Source organism: Channa argus, chromosome 1 (assembly GCF_033026475.1).
Source record: "Channa argus isolate prfri chromosome 1, Channa argus male v1.0, whole genome shotgun sequence".
Classification (NCBI taxonomy): Eukaryota; Metazoa; Chordata; class Actinopteri; order Anabantiformes; family Channidae; genus Channa; species Channa argus.
In genome coordinates, this window is record NC_090197.1 from 19,810,971 (window position 1) to 19,834,796 (window position 23,826).

A 23,826-nucleotide genomic window follows, 5' to 3' on the forward strand; every position below is an offset into this window, starting at 1 on the left:
CAGAGCACTCACTACCAGTCCCAATGTCCCAGTGCGTTATCCAGAAGGTTTAGTGTATTTTCAAACCTTAAGCTCTTTCGCTAGCAGCTTAAACTCAACATTATCCTAGTCTTATGATCAAAAACTAAAACTTTACCAACACAACCACACATTAAGCAAATTCATTCCAGTTCAGCAACAGTCTTATCCTTTTGTATCTTTTAGCTCTTAGTAAAAGCCAGTTTACTTTTGTCCAGGCTCCTGCTCAGTCAATCTCTTTTTTCTCATTCTCACATCCTCCACTATTGCATTTGTGGATTTTTTTTGCCACCTCCGCCACCATGAGCCATACTAAGAATACGGAGCTTGGTGAAGCGTCTGCCAATCTCAATAAGACCCAGTTTTGCTGCTGGTTTTTTTTTTTTCTTTTCTCACCTCAGCAGAGAACATGGGATACTGGATGTTTAAAGGGGATAATACAGTAATTTTACTGTCTGTCACATGAAGAATGGGGGCAGCTGTAGTTCAGTTGGTAGAAGAGTCATCTAAAAATCACAAGGTCACTGGTTTGACTCCCAGTTTGACCTGGCTACATGTTGACACTAAACGGCAAGCTGCTCCCAGTCATTCAAGCAAGCACCTTGCATATGTGTTGGACTGGGTAAATACAAAGAAACATTTCTAAGGGGCTTCAGGTAAAAGTAGCCCATGCATCCATTATCTGTACCTGTTTATCCTGTTTAGGTTTGCAGCAGCTGTAGCCTATCCCAGCTGTCATTGGGCAAGAGGCAGGTACACTCTGGATGAGCCACCAGTCGATCTCAGGGCCAACTAAGAGAGACATACACAGACAGAATGCCATTTACATTCATATTCACACCTGAATGTCTTTGGACTGTGAAAGGAAAACCAACGTAAGGTGAGAACATGCAACTCTATAAATATATATAAAATATATAAGACATGTCTGCATTCAAATGGTTTAAGGTCTATAGGTTTTTTTCACTTTAAAAAAGTGGTGACAAGAGAGTAAAGAGAAACTGAGAAATCTGCAACCATTTACTTTCCTCCTCCTATGTGTTGACAGACATCAAAGCAGAGAAAGTGCCCATCTGCCCGGGCGTAACATTGATTCCTAACCTTGTGGTCCCCACAGAGAGATAACCATGCGTAGCTCTAAACACCCCCAGACAGACCCTTATCCCTCTGGCTTAATGTCCTTGTGGCTGAGGGTAATGCAAAGGGATGGATTGCCCCAACTGATCTCTCAACACTGGGGTCCCTTGCTGTGAGATTGCCTGCCTGATACTGTCCTCCATCTCTCTGTCTGTGACAACCAAACCCCGGCCACCACCATCACCACACCACCTCCTCCCAGCAAACCCTTCAGATCAATGTGGCTCACTGATGTGCCGCCCGTCAAATCCACGGGCTAAGCAATACACCAACTACCCATAAGGAGTGATGGGAGCGAGACAGTGCATGAAATGAAGGTAACACACACACACACGCCAACCGGTTCCTGAAACGGATCATTCAATCTTGTGCCAAACGATGAGCATTTTTTCTGTTTGTTGTGCCATGTTTCTCTCCAGCTCTCCTTCTCCACCTCTTTCCCTCTCCTCACATCCTTGACATGTCATGATCAAATGGGTGCTTTTAGAGTTCAGCTGTTGACCTGGACTCCCCCCATTCTTTTATCACCTCATCCCTCCATCACCTCATATCCTTTTCACCATCAACAAATCCGACCATTTCTCTTCCACCCGGGATGGATAGTTTCCATATCATTCACCTTTATGTGAACACTACCCAACCCTACTGCCACCACTACTACCCCCAGCTCTCCCAGCTTACCCACCAGTGCTCCACGAGGTACGATAACTGGCAGAGAGGGTAACTGTAAAATAGAAGCGTGTCCACAAGCATGAAATGAAAGCATGGGTGATCCACGAAAAGAAATCCATCTTAAACAGGCGCCAAGAGGAAGATGAGCCCCTTGATTTCACCACATAATCCTCAATCGCTCCACTTTCCCAGGTAGCATTCTAAGATCCTGCTTTTCAATTGCTGGCAGACAAAACATGTATTTAACATTCTAGAGACAAAACATTTCACTGTGACACATAACATCTGCATTAGCTTTACTTCACACTTATATAGCATTTTTCTACCTAATTGGTACTTCAAGTGCTTCACACTGCTTCTCATACCCCCTTTCACAATGACACACACCAATTGGGGAGCTGCTATGTAGCTGGCATCCTCACTCACACTGTGGGCCAGGGTGGGTCTTGCTCAAGGGCACTTCAACATGACCGGAGGAGGTGGAGATTGAACTGCCCTGGGGTTGGTGGACGACCGCTCTACCTCCTGAACCACAGTCATCTGTGTGATTTCACATATAGAACTATAAACAATAAGAAGACACTTACACCCTAACAAGGATATAAAAACAATGTCTACACTTGTAATCTAATGCTCTTTAAACATGGATGCCAAAACACACACAGACATGCACTCATTTAAATTTTAGTTTTTATTTGCTGCTTTATACCATTATATGTGCTTTACAAAAGACAGGACTTAAAGCTGGATTTGATTTACGTGTACAAATTGCTGTTAAAGTTCAGTCACTCCCTTAATACAAATGACTTTATTTCAAAAGCATGCCATAATTGATAGAAGTGGATGAATGGTGACAAAACAGTTGCCTTGTTTCCCCCTACAGATCAGCCTTAGCAATTACTATGAAGAAAGATTTGATAAGTTAACACTTTCAACTTTTACTCAGATTTGTTTTTCTCAAAGTTCTTTGCAGGGGACGCAAACTAATAAAAGGCTGTGTTATTTACTGCTGGATATATCTACAAAGAATTTTACGAGTTAGAGCACGATGCTGCAATTAATGATATCATACACACGAAGGAGGCCTCCTTCACCTACTTCAAAGTCAGCAATGCATATGGCAAAAGAAACAAGCCGTGGTTACAGGCCTCAAGGCGACCGTGGGTGGCCCGAGGTATATAGGAGGGGAAGTGGTGCACCGTTGTAAATGCAGGGCCCGTTGCGAGCAATAAAAGAGATATTTACTGTAAATCTTCAACAGCTAGGGGAGCGATAAACATCACAAACACAATCAGCTGCTGCTTTAGTGCTGCCTACGCATCTGTTCTTCTCCTGGGAGAAAAAAAAGAGAGTGAAGAAAGAAAAGGGAGGAGGCAACATGAGCCAGTCTATGGCTTCTTCTGTATTGTAAAACCATTTTATATTTGTTTGGAAAAGAGGTGTGAAAGGCCTGTTATTAAAAAGATCTATTACATGTAGTTTTGGTCAGACCATCATATATATTGTAGGTTATCATGCATCTTTTCCTAAGATGTAACCCATTAGACTCACCTTTTTGTGTATTTATGATTATACTTTTCTTTTATATATCACTTTGATGTTTTCTTTATAAAATTGCACCCTACTATTATTAAGGCTGATAATGGAGAAAAACACATAACTGGATTTGACCTAGAGCCGCCCAATGCATCTAACATAAGGTTGTCATGACCTACTAAACTTAAGTTTTGGGCAACTGTAAATTACATGTTCACAAATGGGCTCAAAATAGAAAAATTTAATTTAGCAATTTCAAAGTTGTTCAAAGCCATAGACCATTCCAATCACAGGTTACTGAGGATACTGTAGGTGTGTTGACAAATTTCAGCAAACCCCAAACAGACAACTATGGCCACTTCAAGCAAATAAGGTCCATTATTCAACCAATTGTAGCCACAGTGTAATGTCTTTCCATATGGGAAAACCACTGGTTATGTGCATGTGTGGCTCACTATCCAATATCTGAGGGCTATTTATTATTCAGAGCAGCAAATTGTTCAAGAACCACTTGAAATCTTCGATATCAGAGGAGTCCATGGTTTGTCCAGTTGTTTTCATCACGTGCTTCAGAGTTGCAGTAGCCAGGCTTTATAAGATATTCCACATTGTATATTATATTTTGTAGTATTTTATAGAATATTAAGTATATTTTAAATAGCTAACTTCCTAATGCTCATGAATAGTTAATTTGAATAACATTTCCACAAAAACCTTCCATGGTTTTCATAAAAGTGCAGAATTACGTTGTAAGTCTACAAAAAGTCTAGTTATAACAATAACTTCTTTAAAAAACTGATTGTAATTACTGACCACTTTTGGTCATCATCAGAATGAAGTCATTTATTTTTAATGATGAAAACAGGTGAAAATTAGCACTCACAAATGTTATTAATTTATTTTTGTTGTAAATATTACAGTAAGTGCGAGGGATGTGATTAGCAGCTATTTAAATTTTTCTCTAAAATTGCTATTATTGACAGTACACATAATTGAATTGTCATGACTCAAATGATCATTTTGTAAGCTGCATTCTGTGCTGTATTTGTACTGCATAAGAGCGTTTGTGGTTTTGTGTTAATTCAGTTTATTTCATTGAGGGTTAGCTAGGCTATATAACTACTGCCAACAAAGTGCACATTTTAAAGCTTTGACACGTGTGAAACACTAAATGTAAAATGCAGAATTAAATGACATTACCTCATTTAAAGGTCCTTGCTTACAAAACTTGGATGGCTACTTTTAGTAGGAAACAAAGTGTTGGTAGAGGAAATCTAGGTGAATATGACTATAACGCTAAGCAGCTCTTTATATTTTTTTAAATGCACATTTCTACATTAATTAAAGGTATTGGTAAAAATGCTAAAATAATTGTGTTACATGACATTTGGTGTGACTATACATCATCTACTGTTCCAAGGAGGACTTTACCCTGGAAAGACATACAGTAGTAGGCACAAGGTGTTTAAAGGAAGAAATGCTCCATATTCATCCTTACTGTTTAGATGCATCTATGAAGGACACGTTGAGTAGGTCATGTCATGTGGCATCGGTGCCAGGGCAAATAAGACTGATAGAGGGAGAGCTTGATGAAGGTGAGAGCATGCCATCTGTGCAGCACCTGCAATTTCTCACCTCAGTGATGCACAACACATCTACTATACTCCTTCTCTCTTCAACTCCCCACCTTCTTTCAGTCTTCTTTCAAGCTGGCCACCATCCATCTGCATCTTGCACACCAGTTTACAGAGCTTCACACATGTTGTTCTGCAAATCAGTGTCTGTGTTTCTTAAGGGGTTAGATCTGTTCTGAGTCAGACAACAGAGAGTGAAAGATCTGGCAGAACACCAGCAAATGTTGGGATTCCTAATTGATTTGAAGGTCACTGACACCAATTGGCTGTTAACTAAAATAACTGGGTTGCAGAAATGTTTTTTTCAATTTATAGTGGATGGACAGAAAATGAACACAGGTTGGAGATGGGAAGAGGATGACCTTAGCACCAAACCAGTGCCCTGGAATCACCGATACACATCCCTTGGGGCCACAGAAGAAGTCAGCACCCAGGGATGGGCTGTGAGATTTTATCAAGAGAGTAAACCTCTTTTGGAAAGAGCTCAGATTTTCCTGTGCAGAGAGAGAAATGTGGAAATGGGTTTGGAAAGAGGCAAAACAGAAAGAATACAGATAGTCCTCCAACCATTTGGTCTCAAAATGAGGAATAAAAAAAATGCAGCGGTTCCATGCTCTAAGATTATCTACTGACCTGCTGGAGTCTCTTGTTAATCCTCACCAGTCCTCTGTGGCTTGTGTTACACAGTGTGATTCCCATTAATGTTTAAAGTGATGATAAGTTCCACACTGGCTATCTATTTTTGCCCAAATTCTAAAAAAAACAAAACAAAACAAGACAAAAATGCCCTTTAAAGCCTTACTCGAGCAACATTTAAAAAGTCCAAAACCATCTATATAAACTAAACAAAACTAACTTTGATTCACAGGGACTTAATAGCTTGTCTAGAGAACTACAGTGTGAAGATCTGTCCAGCTTCCTTGGTCATTGGGTGTTTTTTGGCATGAGAATGTGGGTCTTATGTTGGGTCTGTGGAAAGTTACTCAGCCTAGAACAAAATTATTGCAATGGAGTGCAATGGCTGTGCTGTGAGGTTAAAATAAAATAAATGTGGGGTAACAAAACAAAGATAATTGCTTTTTTATGTGACCACAAGACAAAACAATACAATATGTGCTGCAATATGCTTTGTAACTTTCCTGCACTGCACTAACATTAGAAAGCTGAATTACAGAAGAGCAGGTGTTTATGTTTGAGGTACAGATCACCAGATGCCTTCATAATATAGGTTGTTTCTCTACTATAAGCCCAAACTGACAAAACAGTGTGCGATCATTACAAGAGCTTTTGGATGACATAGTATTCATTTACTCCGCCAGGCAAATGCACAGCCTATAAATCATTAGACTCTGATGGGTTTTATCAAATAAAACATTTTCAAAATGTTTTTAAATCTCCATAAATCCATCACGCAACAGCTCTTAAATAATGCAGTGTTGTGACCGGTGGTTACAAAATAGACAAGATTCAACAGTCCACAAGCTGGCCTCCCTGCATGTATCCCCTACCTTCAAGGTTATTGCTGAGCCATTTGTTGCGCTTTAGATAATTGACTCTTAGATGAGGGATAACCATGATTTATGGAGAAAGAGCATACATATTCCACCATTTCTCAGTGGTGATTTATGGCATGATAAAGCCCAAGTGATGGCAATTTTATCTGATTGTACGTCATGCAAAGTAGTCGATCAAGTCTGTGCAATCAGTCATACTTCGTCCTGGCTGAGATGACAAGGATGAGAGACAGGGGCTTCTTTCGCTGGATTTCTTTGGTCTACTAAAAGCTCTTTAAGGATAGTTATTATATGCAAAGTCGGGTAAACCACGGTCACCTAAATCACACCCGCTCGAAACTCATGCTGACCGAGTAGAGGGATTTATGGACTTATTTCGGATAAACCTGAGGCAATGAAGTGACATTTGGTATGCGCAGGTATGGTCTAGACTTAAGTTTTACATTTAAAATATATTTCCCCTTTTCAATCCATGTACAGCACATTCTAACTGGTTGACTATTAATCTAATAGTCTAATCTAATACTACTATTAGAACTATGGCAGAAGAACGTATTGCTGACATATTGCTAACATAACTAAATAACAAAAACATATACAATTTTTTGTTGGCTTCTACTCAAATACCAACATACACAGATCAACCCCAATATTAAATCCGCCTCACGGTCTTGTTGTGGTCACAGACAGGGATCAGGATTCGGACACCCGTTGATCATTAATTATTTGCCATGCTGAACACTGATCAATGTACATTATTTTTACATGTAGCTGGGACTGAGACCATTTTCTGCTAATAAAAACAAAAACAAGAAACACTAGTGGTTATTTCGTGTTCTTTAAGAGGAAGCTTAAAAAAAAAAAAAAAGATTACTTGCCTTGAGTATGAAAGATAAATGAACCAGTTTGTTTCTTTCCACTAACTTTGAACCCCATGCCAAAATGAGATTTACCTGAAATCAGATTCATTTTATGTTGCTGTAGTCTGTGTTGTCCTCGTGTCACTGGTGGTTCTTAGGGTGGACCCAAGTGCAACAAGAAGAGAAGGAGGTGTAAGGAGAAAACTGCTTTATTTACGATTATAGTCAAAAACAAGAATGGACACCTACACCTAACACAAATTCGCTCCTAAAAAGGAGGACAAAGCTGACACAATTTCAAAAACACAAAAGTCCCTTTGTTGACAACACAATATTCAATAACTTCAAAATCACAAACAAGCTAGGCCAAGAATGCTCCCTTAACTCTGGGTTCAATAATTTCCTCTTATGACTTTAACTTGGTTCATAACCTTGGTATACATGACAATGCTTCTCAGTATATATATATATATACACACACATAAACACACACACGGTTGCGCTGAAGAAGTCCGTGACGCTTGATTCAATAATCAGTGTAAATTCATGAGCACGAAGTCCATACATTCGTCTGAGATCTGACAGGCAGATAATCACAGGAATTGGTACATACGTATGTGTGGCGTGAATCAAAACATGGGCTTGGCATGGAAAACATTCTCTTTAAGATGGCATGGATACAAGGGTCTGTGCTGAACCCCGATTCCTTGCGGGCATTTAGCAGTAGTCATAATCCTTAGTGTAACTTATATAGTAGACAACAGAGAAAGTCAATAAGGAGCTGTTACTCACTAAACCAGAGAGGCAGGCAGAGTCAGGCCAACAATGGCCATGACCTAAAAACTAAACTTAAACAGGGGTTATGGGAACTAAGAATCTAAATAAGGGGAGTGAACATAGAACTAGTGAGCTCATTAAAATTGAACAAAAACACCAGAACACTACAAGAAAATGAAGAGACTAAACATTAACATAAACCTGTTAACAAGGTGAAAAAAAAACAGAAAAAATGTTCACAAAAAAAAAAGGCTAAGACATTGAATAAAAATCAAACCAAACCTCAGACCAAGACAGAGATTGCGGAAACCCACATGAACAGAAGCCAGGAGTCAAAACCATGAGACGGGTGGACTTGGAAACAGGGAGTTGCACAGATAACAGAGAATCAAGGGGACAGATAGATCATAAAAGGCAAGGGAACAGTTGAAAACAATTGTGACTGGTGAAGACTAGTAAGCTGGAGAAGCAGATTGTTTGGTTTTGTGCCATGTGCGACCTTCTTCAAATCTATCAAGAGGTTTTCAATTATATTTAAGCCTAGAGACTAGGAAGGCAATGTTAAAAACATCCCCTCAGTCTTTTAAAACCATGCTGTAAGTTGACTTTGCTTTTTGCTTTGGATCGTTGTCTAGTTGAAGGATCCTCTGCCTCTAAATTTAGAGCTTTTTGACTGATGGTAGGAGGCTTTGCTTTAAAATCTTCTGATATTGGGCTGCATTTATTTATCCTTTCATTTTATTCAGAGCTGTAGTTCCTGATGCAGATATACACCCCCAAACATCAGTGAGCCTTCACCATGTTCAACTGCAAGAATTGCGATCTTTCTTAATTGAGAGAGTTTTTGTTCTTTCCCAGCATAGCTGTGCAAATTATGACTAAATAATTCAGCTCTAGTCTTATCAGACCAGATAATCTGGGCCCTTTTGGATTTTTACATAGGTCTCTAGCCAGGTTCCTAGCCCCTCTTACTTTCCTTTGGCTTCCTTTTCTTGGAAGGGTCGTAATGTGTTCACGCTTCTTCTTCTTCTGTACTCATATCCCTAAATAATTTGACATATTTTTACACTTTTATTGAAGGTTTACTAATTGTATTTTAGGGTTTTCTGAAAGCTTTTTGCCTGATCCCACTGTTCCACTCAGGAAACTGGTTTAGACTCCTTCTGGAGATCTACCCACTTGCAAATTTAAAGTGCAACCTTTATTTATCACACCTGGCGCCACTCATCAGGCTTTGAGTGTTGTTCCAAAAGAACAACTCCTGATTTTCATATCAATGTTGAGCACCTACAGAATTTATGAAGCGAGATGCAAACGTGTAATATAGAAAGATATAATTTTCATTATTTTACTGTAACATTCTTTTCATATACTCTTTAACCACTTATTTTTACTTCTGATGATAATGAAACATTTTTACTAACTGAATATGTATCAAAATTGTGTTAATGAAAACTATGAAAATGACAGTTCTTATAAGGACAAGTTCGGGGTGGACTGGTGGGTGACAAAGCAATGCCTATCATTGCAATACCTACTGAGCCAACTAGCTTTTGAAGCAGGCACCTATTGGTCCTTATAACAATATATAACAGCCATTAAATGGCTTAATAATATGTAAAGCAGGTGTCTGAGTGCACATTGTGCCATATATTCTACAGCTATGCCCCCTCATCAATAAAGCGCTAGGACATAATGTCATCAGCCACCCCATCCTCCTATAAAGCTTTGATGAATCATGATTTAATCTAGGTGCTATTAAAAGCAGTATTTTTGCACTTATTTTGACATGGAGTTAAGTATTTCTAGAACATTTAAATTGTATTCTTGTTGCTGCATCGTCTTTAGAAAAAACAAAAAAAAACAATGTTTCTCTGTTAGCAGAAAACAGTACTTAGTTGCAGCTACATGTAATTATTTCTATGACATTTTTTTCTAAATAAGGTTGAAAAAAAGAATTAAGGATAATTTAATGCATAGTTTTTAGCTCTGTTATTAAAATGGGAAATTACATAATAACTTGTTATTTCCCCCCGCTAGTCCTAGTGGCAAAATCTAATGGCTAAATGTTCTTATTTTATGTCCTGCTCTCTATAAATGCTCAAATTGATTTTATATGTGGTTCTCTTCATCATTATTCACCATGCAGAAAGGCTTATTCCAAGCGCTTATGTCATTTCTCTTAGACTGCCAAATTCAGTCCCTGCTGCAATAAACCAAATACCAAGCTTTCTCCCTCTGAGAACTCAATATTTAATTTGTCTATAAGTAACTCACAAGGAGAGAACTATGGTATAACTCCCTGTTGACCTTTTTGGATCCAGATACCCTATGTGAATGTGCATGTTGGGAGTGTGTGTGTCTGTGTGCAACTCTGCCATCAATTATTAATTCTCTGTATCTAATTCAGGATCCTGTCCTGTTTTATTCTGGGGAGTGCTCTCCTCATGTTTGAAAAGAAATGGAACTCTACATACAATAGATACCAGAATGTTGGATTGATTTGGTTCATACATCCAATGTCCTCTTAGACACAGCAGTAGATATTTGGTGTCCAATCAAAAACACCTTTTACTATTTATAATGTCTTCACATCCACCACTGATTCAATTTAATAACACTGCCTGTGGCTGTACTTCTCTCCAATTATTTGTCCTATTAACCTTTTTCTTGCCCCTGGGGTTTTACTGCCTCTGTCTATGCCCTTTTACATTATTTTCTAACTTTTTTCCATCAGAGCATAGTCAGGTGTATTCATGGTCCGTACAGATGCACACTATTCACCAATCTGAATAAGACATATCTTTCTCAAAACAATTTGCTGACTATGATCTCAGTGTTCATTTTCATGCCAAACTGCAATCCTCTTCACTAATGAAAATCATTAAAATAAATCTTTTAGGTTTCTTTAAAAATGCAGACACATCAGCTCTTCTTAGCAGTGACTACAGCATGTGCTGTGTGATTAAGGAAGTCACAGTGGGGGAGAGTAAAGTGCTTACCAAGTATTTCAATTGAAGTGTCTCTGGGCAAGACACTGAACCCCCAACAGCCCATTCCCCTTTCCCAGCTGTGCGGTGCCGGTCCAAGCCCGGTAGAAATATGGGAGGGCTGCGTCAGGAAGGGCATCCGGCGTAAAAACTGTGCCAAATCAAGATGCGGACATTGATCAGCTGTGCAATGAAATGAAAGATAGGAAAACAGAAAGTCTGAGTGATTTGTTGCAAAAACTTGCTAAAAGGTAACATGTAAAGTTCATCCAGTGATTCAGGGAACTCTTATTCAGTCAGGGAGCATTTCTCCTTGCCTGATTCACAATATTATCTGTAGTGTTTGGGATTCTGTCCATTTGACCTGCATACTAAAGATGGTAAGAAGTTATAAAAAAGGCAATCATGATCTTAACTAACAGGTACAGCAGATGGTTTATTATTATGAGAGCCACTCTTGCATGTGCTTGCTGTTGGAGAACACATGGCATAAAGAAAAGAAGAATGGCCTATTAGTTATTAGAAGCCACTTGTGTTTTGCGCTAGTGGACCATAAATATACAGATACACACCCTTTCCCTTCTAAAACGGATGGATATTTGCTGAAAGCTTAGTATTTCACCTTTTATTTGATGGTATTTACATCCTGGTACCTTCAACAAAACAAATTTTATCTGTTTTAAAGTTATTGGAACATGTGACTCACAAATGTTTCTTGTTCACATGAGACTTAATATCTCTTAATATCTAAATGACTACTTTTGTTTTAAGCATGTTGTTCTCCATGTAACAGCTGTATATGTTATTTAAAAAAACAAGAGTTCTGCGTGAAAAACAGAATTGTCCAAGGGAGGGAATCATTATATTTAGCATCTGAAACAAGAAAAAAATCAAAGGCACTGTCAAGCACTGAGCATAGCTGATAAAAGAATTTGCAATGTGCTGAAAAGGAAAGAACCCACTGTTGTACTGAGCAACATGCATGCATTGCAAAATAAAAAAAAGAAATGATAAAGAGGGAGGTTTTAAACTGGTCGAATCAACCCCCATACCCAATAGAAAAATGGACATGCATTTATTTTTTGGGCTGACACAACCCCCCCCAAAAAAAGAAATAGGAGGCTGCATCAAAGCCTGGAAAATCATATAAAAAAGACACCAACAATTTGGTGAAGTCAGTTAGTCAAAGCATGATGCAGTAAACAAGGGATTTGCCAAACCAAAATAATAAGCTTTATTTATGTCTTTTCTTTTACTGTAGCATGTAGTGTTCTTTAGAGGTACTTTCTGAAAGAGAGTTGTTTCCCCAAAGCTGCTGGCTGTTTTTATATTGATTGGACCGAAAGTGGTATCACTCATTCCATCTTAGCATATTTGACAAGATGTCAAACGGTTCCTTTAAAAGAGCAGGTACAGGTTGGGTTGGGTTTACACTGTAATGCTCATGTAGACCTGTAAAATCTACAAACCTGCAGGCTAAATGTAGAACATGGATACATTATTCGATTTACTTCAAAGATCATGTTTTTGAAGCAAAGTTGAGTTATGCTTTTTCTAAACTTCTCAAAGGCTTCCCTTACTTTCAAAATGTTCTTTTATACAATACAATTTTTTGTGTGCTCATTTACTGTATTTACTCCTTTTACATAGCAGAACAAGTCCTTTCAGCAGGGCTGTTCTAGAAAGATTAAAGATTACTGATGTTAACAAAGTACTGAAGATACTGACATGTGCATAGAGGAGTTATATTGATTATGGTACTGCACACTGGCGCACATCATTTGTGATATTAAATGCATCGCTTATGCCGTAGTTTAAAGGAAGTTGTTTGTTCAATGTGCAATGAGTGTACTAAACACAACCTCTGCACAAGATTGCTGTTGTTTGCTCGGTTGCTTGGGGAAGGTGGTATTCTTTTTTTTTTAAGCCAGGGGGACAAAGCAAGGCTAGAGTCAGAAACACTGAAACCACCACCATGTAAGCCCGGCCATTAACTTCACATTTAACCATGAAATGAAAGCTCAACAGGAGGCAACAGTTCATTGCAGGTCATGACGCCCATGTTCTTCCTTCCCCCTCTCCTTCTCTCTTGCTTTTCCTCTCTGGCTCCTCATTGACAGGCTTCATATAAATGTTTTACTCTGCCAAGCATATACTGCAAAATTTCAAAACTAGACAGTATACACAGAGTGTTCAAACCTGACAGCCATTGATGCAAACACCCTTTGCATATTAAATATATACAAGAACAGACATGAAGATGTGAACAGTGCACAAGCTGTGTATGCTATATATTGGCATACACAAGACATGAAGACAAATACTGTACAAACACGTGCTCACACAGGATGTGAATACTTTACTTTAACCTAAATCTGACAATATTCCACTTCAAACCCCGGTCATCATTTGCAGGTTTATGAGCCCACGCTGTCAAGTTCCAGTGTTTGCCTTAAACAAGACATGAGATGGAAGTCAACAGCAAAAAAAAAAAAAAAGAAAAAGAAAATGAAAAGAAAAGAAAGAAAAACAGCAACAACTCTGTATACTCAGGGCAGCACTCTATCTGCCAACCCAGGATTTGGCAACAAATCTCTGCTCGAAGATGCCAGCACCGTACCTGTGGTGCAGCAGTGCTCCCTGTATAAAAGTTCATCAGACTCTTGCTCCAGGTTACGTTGTGTGAAACAATACCCACTGAGGCTAGGCCAGTTTTTCCACTTGCACCTGGAGTAGAGATAGAGAGTGATAACATTTCAAAATGTGACTGTGAAGAAGCTTAAAAGGTAATCCAGAAAAATCCCACAATCCAGTTTGGATTGCTGGCCTCATTTCTAAAGACTTCAGTTGTAAGAATAGTTGCTTAGTCAGTGAGAAACAAGAATCTACAGCAATGTTGGCAGGACTGTGGGGCTGTGGTGCTTTTAGCAAAAAGCTAACATCAGACTGCAACCTCCTCTCAAAGGCAACGCTACAATACGATGTTAGCATGTAAATACTGTACTTGTGAATTCGAACCGCCATTTCTTTTGTGATTTATATACTAAGGTCTTGGACAAATCAACAATGGAGTCCTGATGATGTTGCTAGAGATGATAAATTAAAAAGTTATGTGTTCATCCTGAGGGCACCATAAATGTCTGCACCAAATTTCTTTGCCATCGATCCGATTCCTGTTGGGACATTTCGCTCAAACCTCAGCCTCTATGTCAAACTCTGGGAAGCACTAAATGATATGGATCACCAAAGGCATAGTGATACATAATTTGGCCACCACCAGTGTCTGTACAATCTCTGAAGGGAATCCATGAATCTAATAGTTAAAAGATGAAATAATTCAGTCGGGACCAGCTGACAGACTGACAATACAGTAAATTCCTAGAGCCTCACCACTAATAGAAAACAAAGGACACAACTATATGTATAGAATAGTATATTCATCCCTAAAAATTTATATTTTATGGCACTTTGTTTGCAACATATAATATAGCCAGGATTTCTCAACTGCCCATCACCTTTAAAGACATTTCTGATAGGCTGAAAGGCCAGATAGCTAAATTTGAATAATCCCATTGTGCCTGTAACTGTGATGTTAATTATAAACAAGCCAATATACAAATGTTAGTACCACAGGTGGAGACAAAAAACATGCATGTGCCAAAAAACATCAAGTGACAGCATAGTGTAAACCTAGAGGCATTGAAACGTCCTTTAAAACTTTAGCATAAAGAGCTAATCTAATGTCATAGTGTTTGTTGCTCACAAGTTCAGATCTGTGCTGTCTCATTCCACTTTTACTATATTCCTAATGTCAGCAAGTATAAAGATCGGATTCCTGCAAAATATACTGAAACCCACATGTTGCATGTGACACAATGCAGAAACTCACAATAGAGATGACAGCAGAATAAAACAGGCAGAGATTCACTTAAGACAAACTGTATGTATTCAGGTTTATAAATCTAACACAGATCATAAAACCGTACATTTATTCCCAAAACATACAACTTTTCAATCTTATCTTGTCGTTAATTCCATTCCTTTGGATTTGCTTTTTACTTACACACAGAGTGCTGGTTATGTTGCTCAGAAATCCATCAGTATTTAGGAAAACAGTTTTCTGATGTACTGCAGATCTTTTAGTTTTAATTATTCCATTTCTACATTTGCACTTAAGGGTAGGTTATGGAATTTATATGCAAAGAATTTTGAACAAGCGCACAGTAAATCACTACGGCGTATTAGTGTAAGTTATTTTGCTATGTGCAGTCTGGTGTGTATTTTATTGTGTTTTCTACATCTTAAGCATAGTGGTTTTATGCCACTGCTTATGTCTCCATCAAATCTAAACAAACAACACAAAACAAACAAAAACACTTGCAGGCTGGGCATATAACTCACGTGATGGTGCCCCCGTCCCCCAGCAGTTAACATGGCGTGACATAACTTCACATTCTGTATACCACACACAGACACACACTAGCTCCTCTGTGGGTTTTTTTTTTCCCAAATGCATGTACGACTCTCTATTTCAGTGAAACCTGAGTATGACACACTCAGCTCAGGGCTTACAGGAATGCCTTAGGGTGCCCAAACAAAAGTAATCCTTGTCTATTTGATGTGTTATCCATTTGACTGCCCTGCCACCATATCTCTTGGTCATCTCTTTCACCTTACTGTCCATGAGAGTTATAAAAGGAGACTTGACAAAATCCATCTCTTCAAGCCCTAGTGGGGCTTCAGCTACTTGGAAGACACTTGGACAGAAGAAAGCTTTACAGTATGACATACCTCTTGGAGTATTCTGTAAGGGTATTCAGCTTCCGTTGATCAGTGCTAAAACTGTAGGCGATCTCTCACTCTCTCTCTTTTTTGTTTTATTTAAAACATTTTTCTCTGTTAAATTGCTAAAACACTGAGGCACTGCCCAGTTAACTTCTGCTTTCTAAATGTGAGAGTGTCCATACTGTACATTCACAGCTGGCTGGACCATGTGGTCTGTGTGAGCCAGTCTACTTATTAACAATGATCAGTGGAATATGAAAGCTTAATGGCTTGTTTTGTTCATGCCCTTACTTAGCTCTGCCTGCTTAAGTGCTTGTGTTTAATTTTTCATACTGCACCTACTTGTTACAGTGTTGATGTTCAGAGTCCATTATCATTGTTTTTATCACAGTACACAAAATGTGACCTTGGAATGAGGCTCTATCTGCATTCCAATTGGTTTTAAGATATTATGCTTCAAAGTCTTCACATCTTAAATAGCAAAGCCAATGTCTATTTTATCTGTAAATATGTAATATCAAAATCCTATTACATTTTTAAGCTTTTTTTAGAAGAGGTGTTTTGCAGATAAAACCTTTTGATCCTGAAAACATATTTTTCACTTGAAATTCTGAGCTTTAACGTGTTTAATACTTTAGCAATTCAACAGCATGTTTTCTTTTATTTAATTCATTTTAAATAGAAGTTTCTCTATGAGTGTTTTCCGAATACTTTTTCTTTGTACATGAATTGTCTGTTTGTCTATCTGCAGTTTGGACAGGCTCCCGATATCACAAAGTAAGAAATGCAGTTAAGCAATACAGTTTCAATAAAAGTAATATCGGTACAGTTTGAGAGTTGTCAGCTCTTTTAACCTTAACCACCATTTTAATTGAACCTGCCTAACCGTTCTTTAATGCCATCTGTTGTTTAGTGCTGACCGCATCTTTTGCTTTTCTTTTAAATAAAGTAATATGAGTGTGCATTTGACAGTATTTAAGATGCATGATTCAGCTACAGAGTCAGCTACTGAACAGATACCTTTCTAATGCAATAGGCATACGCTGGGGCAGCCAGCAGCGACAAACACATGATAGAGAGTCAGAACACTGGGTTATAGCCTGTGGGCTCTTGAACTATGCTGCATTTGTTGCCACACAGCTTGGCCACTTCACCACAGTAAGTCGACCTGACTGCTAGAAGAACATACAAAACCTTGCCAACAATAGTTTTGAAAAATAAATGAAAGTCTACTTTCCAAGCTTTCTTGCAAGATGCCTGCAGTACAGTATATGTGTTTGCATATAATATTGTTCACTTTTTAAACAGTAGAACTTCTCCAAGTTGTGATTTAGTGAAGCAGTTCTGAATTGTTGATGTTAAATTAATGGGTTGGCCTGATTCATAGTTGTATGTTCTTTTTGTTTTTTTCTGTTTTTGAGATTTTCTCTCAGTTGCCTAATAAACTTTTTTTCTTGCTTCATCACGACTGGGCCAATGGAGGTGCTCCTTAAAGAGACTGGACAAATAAGCATGGGCAGGCACTGACAGTGAGTCAGAGCTCAGTCTTGGGCTAAGGTCAGCAGCAGCCAATGGTGATCATATATCTTTCGTAGAGAGTACGACCGCACGCACGCACACACACCTAAATCTCCTCACAGCAGTCTGTTGTCCCACTGATTTTTTGATTTTGAGTGGGATCCTGCAAATGACAAATCAATCCCAAACTGTCTCTTTATGTAATAAAGCATCCCTTTTTATCCCTTTGGGTTGTTCTTTCAGTGTTCATATTAGACAAAATAGGAAAGAACTAATATTTAATTTCGGTGAATGCGTTTGTTTTTTCTTTTTATATAACAAATGATCCGAAATCACATTTAATAAAGCCCCCAGTTTCAATAGATGCTACACAAATAACTGCAGACTGTGTTTGTGATCATCAGATAATCAAATAGATATTATTCACCAGCTTACAGTTTAGTTATTAAACACAACAATCTAATTATAACAGAATAAACAGTGTTGCAGTCATAACAGCTGTTACAGTGACAAGTATAACTTTATGTGCTCTATTATATTGCTGTAACAAATACGAGTTTCTTTTTTTATTACAAGGCAATAATCTAAAGTTAATGGAAAAGAAATAATTAAATTCCTAATGAGTATTCATGTCATCCTTCATTTTATCAGGAAGCCTACATATTAATGGTGTTAATGTCATTAGATAAAGCTCTGCCGCCTTGTTTCAATTGCATATGACCGTCCATGTACGTTTTATTTATTGATTTTGTTGCATTTCTTTACCAATTTGGAATCACCTTCTGGCCTGTAGACCTGGACCATCTGCCAGAAACGGTGCTGCTGGTGGACTCAAAGGGTCTCAGGGCATAGGGCAAGTGCAGATTTTAGTTTACTGTCGTTTTGTTAGTAATGACAAAAATCTGAGAAGACACCATATTGAACATTTTCTTGCAATTTCTAGGGGCAAGACAGTCAGATCTATTAAAGTCATTTCAGTCAGAATGCACATTGTTTGGGTGCTTAGTAGAGTTTCAGCAAGAATATCAAATTATATGCAAAAAAATAATGAATTTCTCTTGGTTAGATCAACTACAAAAGGAACTACCCTCCCCTGCACACTGAAATATTTATTCTGCGATGTATAATTGATCATTTCTCCTTTAAATACGTTTTGTGCCTTGCAAAATCCCATAACTGCATGACAGTTTGTGGGTTCTGTAAAGCCAATGCATCCCTTGTTCTGAGTTCACTGTGGTTTGAATAGCTGGCATCCTTGGACTCAATACAAAGTAGGCGACACCCACTTTGTTACACAACTTTTCCAACAGCTGGCAGGAATTTAAAGCACACATGTGGATAATGGCCCCTTTGGAAATGTAAGCAAACTTTAACTTAACGAAGGTGAGAGAAATAGACTGAAATTACTAGAGACTGCCTGGATCTATGTAGTGTAAACTGCCTGGGCAAAGATAATACTGCCACAGTTTCACCAGTTCTACCTCACTTCTAGACTAACAATGTCTTTAAAATAGTCAGGAAAAATCCATTCCTCAAGCAAAATCTACTTTCCATCAGTCTTCACTGGGATTTCTGACTTCTTTTTATTCTTCTTGTCAAAAGTGAGCTACTGGAAACCTATCCTGAAGCTTTCAGTATAGGCAAGGCTTACTCAGTGATGAGATCAGACATTGTTCACACTATGGTACCCAGTAAACAAGATCAAACATTTATGCAAGGCATCCGAAGGACCCCGGTGTGTGGCTGGATCGGGGATATAATTTGCCTCTGCTTACCCGATCCAACCTCCTCCTGCTCTGAGCACTGGCCTACAACTGATGCTGCCTTGTAAGTGCACTGCAAGAGAAGTCAGCAGGTCACCACAGCTGACAACATGCCTCTGAACCTGTGCATCATCCTGTTTTTTTTTTTTATTTTCTTTCCCTGAATCTATGACTATATTGAGCTTCATTCTTCGTCATCCCATTTTGCCAGTAGCTATCTTCAATCCCAAATAAAACAGTCATGTTATAGTGAAATGAGGAGTCCTAGAGTAATAAACCACGTAATCCTGCTACTTGACTCCAAAAGTGATATCAGCAACCTCAGTTAAAGTGGCAGAGGACACTTTCTGTTTTTTTGGCACAGTTCCTCGGAGTCCAAACAGTTCTGATCCATCCTCCCTGTTGAGCCAAAGTTGATACAGAGCCATCAATTCCATTAAGCACTGGCCTGATACACGAAACTAAAGCTCCCCTTTAGAACAGGTCTCTGAACCTGATAAGAGTTGGCAGGGAAATAGACTGAGTTGTAATTCATGACAAGTCACCGTCTCAAAGTTTCCCTGCCCACCTTCTCCTAATAGATAATTCCAGACAGTTCTATTTTGTGACTTAATTACAGACAGTAGTAAGTCTGAGATAAAGTCCTCTTTTACAGGGTGATATTGTTTGTCCCAGCACAAAAATAGGACGTCTGAGCAAATAGTGAATGTACCTATTGAATTCCTCAAATCGTCATAACACAAATGGACCAACTGTTATTTTTTTGGTTTGTTTTTAATGTTTGTTTGTTTGTAGTTCAATAAACTGAAGAGGGCTATGGCTTATTTTCTCACAATGTCACATTGAGCCAGGTCTATGTCTTTGTGTCCAATTTTGTTCAGACAAGCATATACTGTGCATTCAAACACAAATACAGGCTCTTTATCAACATGCAGATGCTGCACAACCACATATGCATGGTAATTTATGTGCAGAGATAATTTGTTGGTCACTTGATTTATTTAATCAGGACATTTCATTGAGATCACAATCTTTTGACCAGAGAAAAATCTCCCCTAAATCCACTCTACTAGTGTTGCTACTGAAAGATCGAAACATAGAAAAGACAACATAATAGTAAAGATAATTAACTGAAAGAAAATAACATAGGTGAAATAAAAAGTAGTAAAAGCCAGATTGACAGCGAATCCAGTGGCTGTCTTTCAAAATAAAACTTGTTTCTTCGCTGATCCCAGCTTTATAAAGGTGGATAAAGAATCAATTCAATCAAGGTAGACTTGAGAGTGGATTTCTTCTCACTCACTCTTTTTATTCCAGCCCTTCAGAAGAAGACATACAGCCCTAGCTAAAACTAATGCAGTCTAATATAACAGTCCTGAAAGAAATGTTCCCTTCATCATGCTATTGTACAATTTGTGAGGTGATTATTTTGGAGAATGTGGCTGCATAATATAGTGATGGGCCCCCACTTTTTTTTTACCTAACTCTGCTGATATTATCTGGGAGGACAAAACAGCACCTGTCAGTAAAAACACAATATAATTCAACAGCACCACAAAGAACTATCTCCAAAAGGATCACACAGTTGTTTCAACACCTATGTCAAACCATTTTAACAAAAAATAACCTTTATAACTTTTGAGAAGGGAGGGAATCTTGGATTAGTTTGTATGAATCTTTTTCTACCTAAAAAATTGAGTTTATGTCCCAAATGGCTGTGAATAAGCTACATTTTGGCTTTTGGCAACAGTTTCTTAAACCTTTAGAATTCCAAGCACCAGCAACAAATGCCAGGGCATCATCAGAAAACATTTGGAGTATGCTTTTGGAGTATATCTACTAACTAAAATGATTTTCTTTGTTTTCGTAAAGAAGTATAATTCCCTCTTTATGGTAATTAGTGGAAAGGATCAGAAAGAAAGATACAAAACCTCAGAAAATGCCCACATCTGGAGGTTGATCTTAGTGAACCACGAGACTCCAAGAGACATACTATCACAACTGCTGTTCCTCCATTCCACATATAAAAAGGCATTTCTTTTATTTATTTAAGGGAAGACAACAGTATAAAGAAATTACTATTGTCTTCATGAATACACAGAAAACTTTGGAGTGGAAATGTTTTGTGTGATATCATGTTTCAAGGATTTTTGTTAGTCTCTAGATGCATTCAGACAGAAAAAAGTTGGAGCAGGATGTGGAACACACTGTTCCCAGCGCACACTACAGACAGATATTTGATATTGGAGTTGTTTGAGCTTGTGTACAGATTGGTCTGTTGGATGGACAAAATGTACTTCTGCAGAATATGAATGAGCTTTCTGTAGCCTAAATGACAATATACAGTGCAAAACATTATTTTATTTTTATTCTAAATATAGTTCAATCCAAAAGAATTGGAATGTCAAGAATAAGTCTTTTGTTGTTGCTGTACACTATGATACTTGGTCTGTGGATCCATAGACCCATATGTGGGTTTAGAAATAAAAGATGGATATGATATAAATGTACAGTTATTCAGGTTTTATATTTTATTATATTTACACATGGACATTTGTGGACATCGTATCATAGGGCCCAAATCTCTTTCAAACGTATTATAACTTGTGACTGCTTGTTATGCAGCAGTGATTCTTTTTCAGACTATGAATTGCTCTAAATAACTACTTTTGGTTTTAGATTTGGGTCTTAACTTTGGAGACTTCATTCTTTACTTTTTGTCTTTTTAATGCCTCCAAACAAAGGGTAAGTAACTGCAAGGACATATGTAGCTGTACATAACAACATGCATCAACATTACAGCATGTTAATTTCTTTAGATACGAGTTAACATGCATGGCTAACCTAACCTTCGCTGGACCTTGCAGACAAAACTAGAAAACATTAAGTTTCTCATTGGGTCACAGACTTGATGCAGTTATTACAAACAAGGATCTACAACCAGATGTTATGTTTTGTTTACTTTAAATTACTCTAAATCTAGGTCTTCCAATAATTCAAAATTTTAAATTTGGGTCACTTGATACAAAAGGAACTATGTTCTATGTTGTTTAACATATCGAGGAGTTACTATCATCAAATAAAAGCTTAATTTGTTTTTTTGTCATGTCCATCTTTTGATGTTAAACCTAAATTACTTCAGTGTAGAACAAAAATAATTGAATTATCCTTGTGGTTCCAATACTTTTAGAGAGAATTGTATACAACTAATATGCCAATGCCCCCATATTTTAGGTATTACATTTCTTTTTTCTTTTGTTTTTATTATTGAAACATATGTGTGCTTATTATGTTTGTGTATTTTCCAGTTCACTTAAGGAGACCCGGTTCTTGGCAAACAGTCACATAAATATATAAAAGTACATACTGTCAGAATTGTTTGCTTCCAGAGGATCATTATGTCTATAATTATGGTATGTGTGCAAACAGATTCATATTTGGCTGAAAGTGGACAGCAGTTTCTACAGTTTGCTATTTCTACGAATGTCATCCCTGAAAAGCATCATCTTGCATTCTAAGTTTTGGGTCAGACATACTTTATCAGCCCCTTTTTGCAGATGGTGATTAAATCTTTAATTGTCAAGGGGAGGCGGGACTGCAGAGCAGGGAGAGGAAAAACTGGCAAACAGATTTTTAATTATTGCCCACTAAATTAAGATACCCATATTCAGTCCTGTATATCTGGCTGATCTATTCCTCTCTCTCTCTCTCCCCACTCCAATGCCAAATGGCCCTGATTGTATTACTCATTCAGAGAGATCATCAGTCATTTCCAGTCACTGTACAACATGGTCACATATCATAAAAAACGACGAATGAGAGAGGAAAATTGGAAATGGCAAAGAAAGCACAAAAACGTTATCATATCTGGGGGATACCTCTACTGTTGCAGAATCCAAAAATTTTTTGTTCGATGTGCGGATTTTTCTGGCACAAGTCAAGCATAATAAATAACACTGTTCCTTTAAGAGCTTGTCATACTTCACATGCACTATAAACAACTTAGTTAAGATAATTCTAATTAAATGTTGAGCAAACATGTGACTCCATGGCTTATTTATATGGTCACATAATACAAACACGAAATAGTGTAATACTCTGGACACCACGCTTCACTTGTTTAATGGTCTGTGACTACAAATGAAGAATTTAGAGTTTGAAATGTGGCACAAGGCAAACTTCCCTAGTGGATAGTACTCTGCTTGAAAAACATAAACAATCCTTTGTGCCTCACTTAGCCCCACAGGCTGGATACAATTACTGAATATCACACTGCTCTAAATACATTTGAACTGCAATTGCCCGCACAGATGTTAAGATTTTACACTGAGAATATTCTTTAACATGGCCCATCTTTCTGTGTGAACGTGTGCATGGGTTTGTAGACCAAACCTGGACATGCCTGTATAGCATGAATGCTTAGAGTGCAAGCATTCACTGGGCATGCTGTACATTAATTTGCCATGTCTTGTTTTTGCACCTCTGGCAAGAGTCATCAGATCACTCACTGTAGAGTCTCATCTCAACACACACTCACCCACACATAGAGACAGACACAACCAGAATGGCATTGATGTTTCTGAGACATCATTACTGTGCAGCAGCAGTGGACTTGACACGGT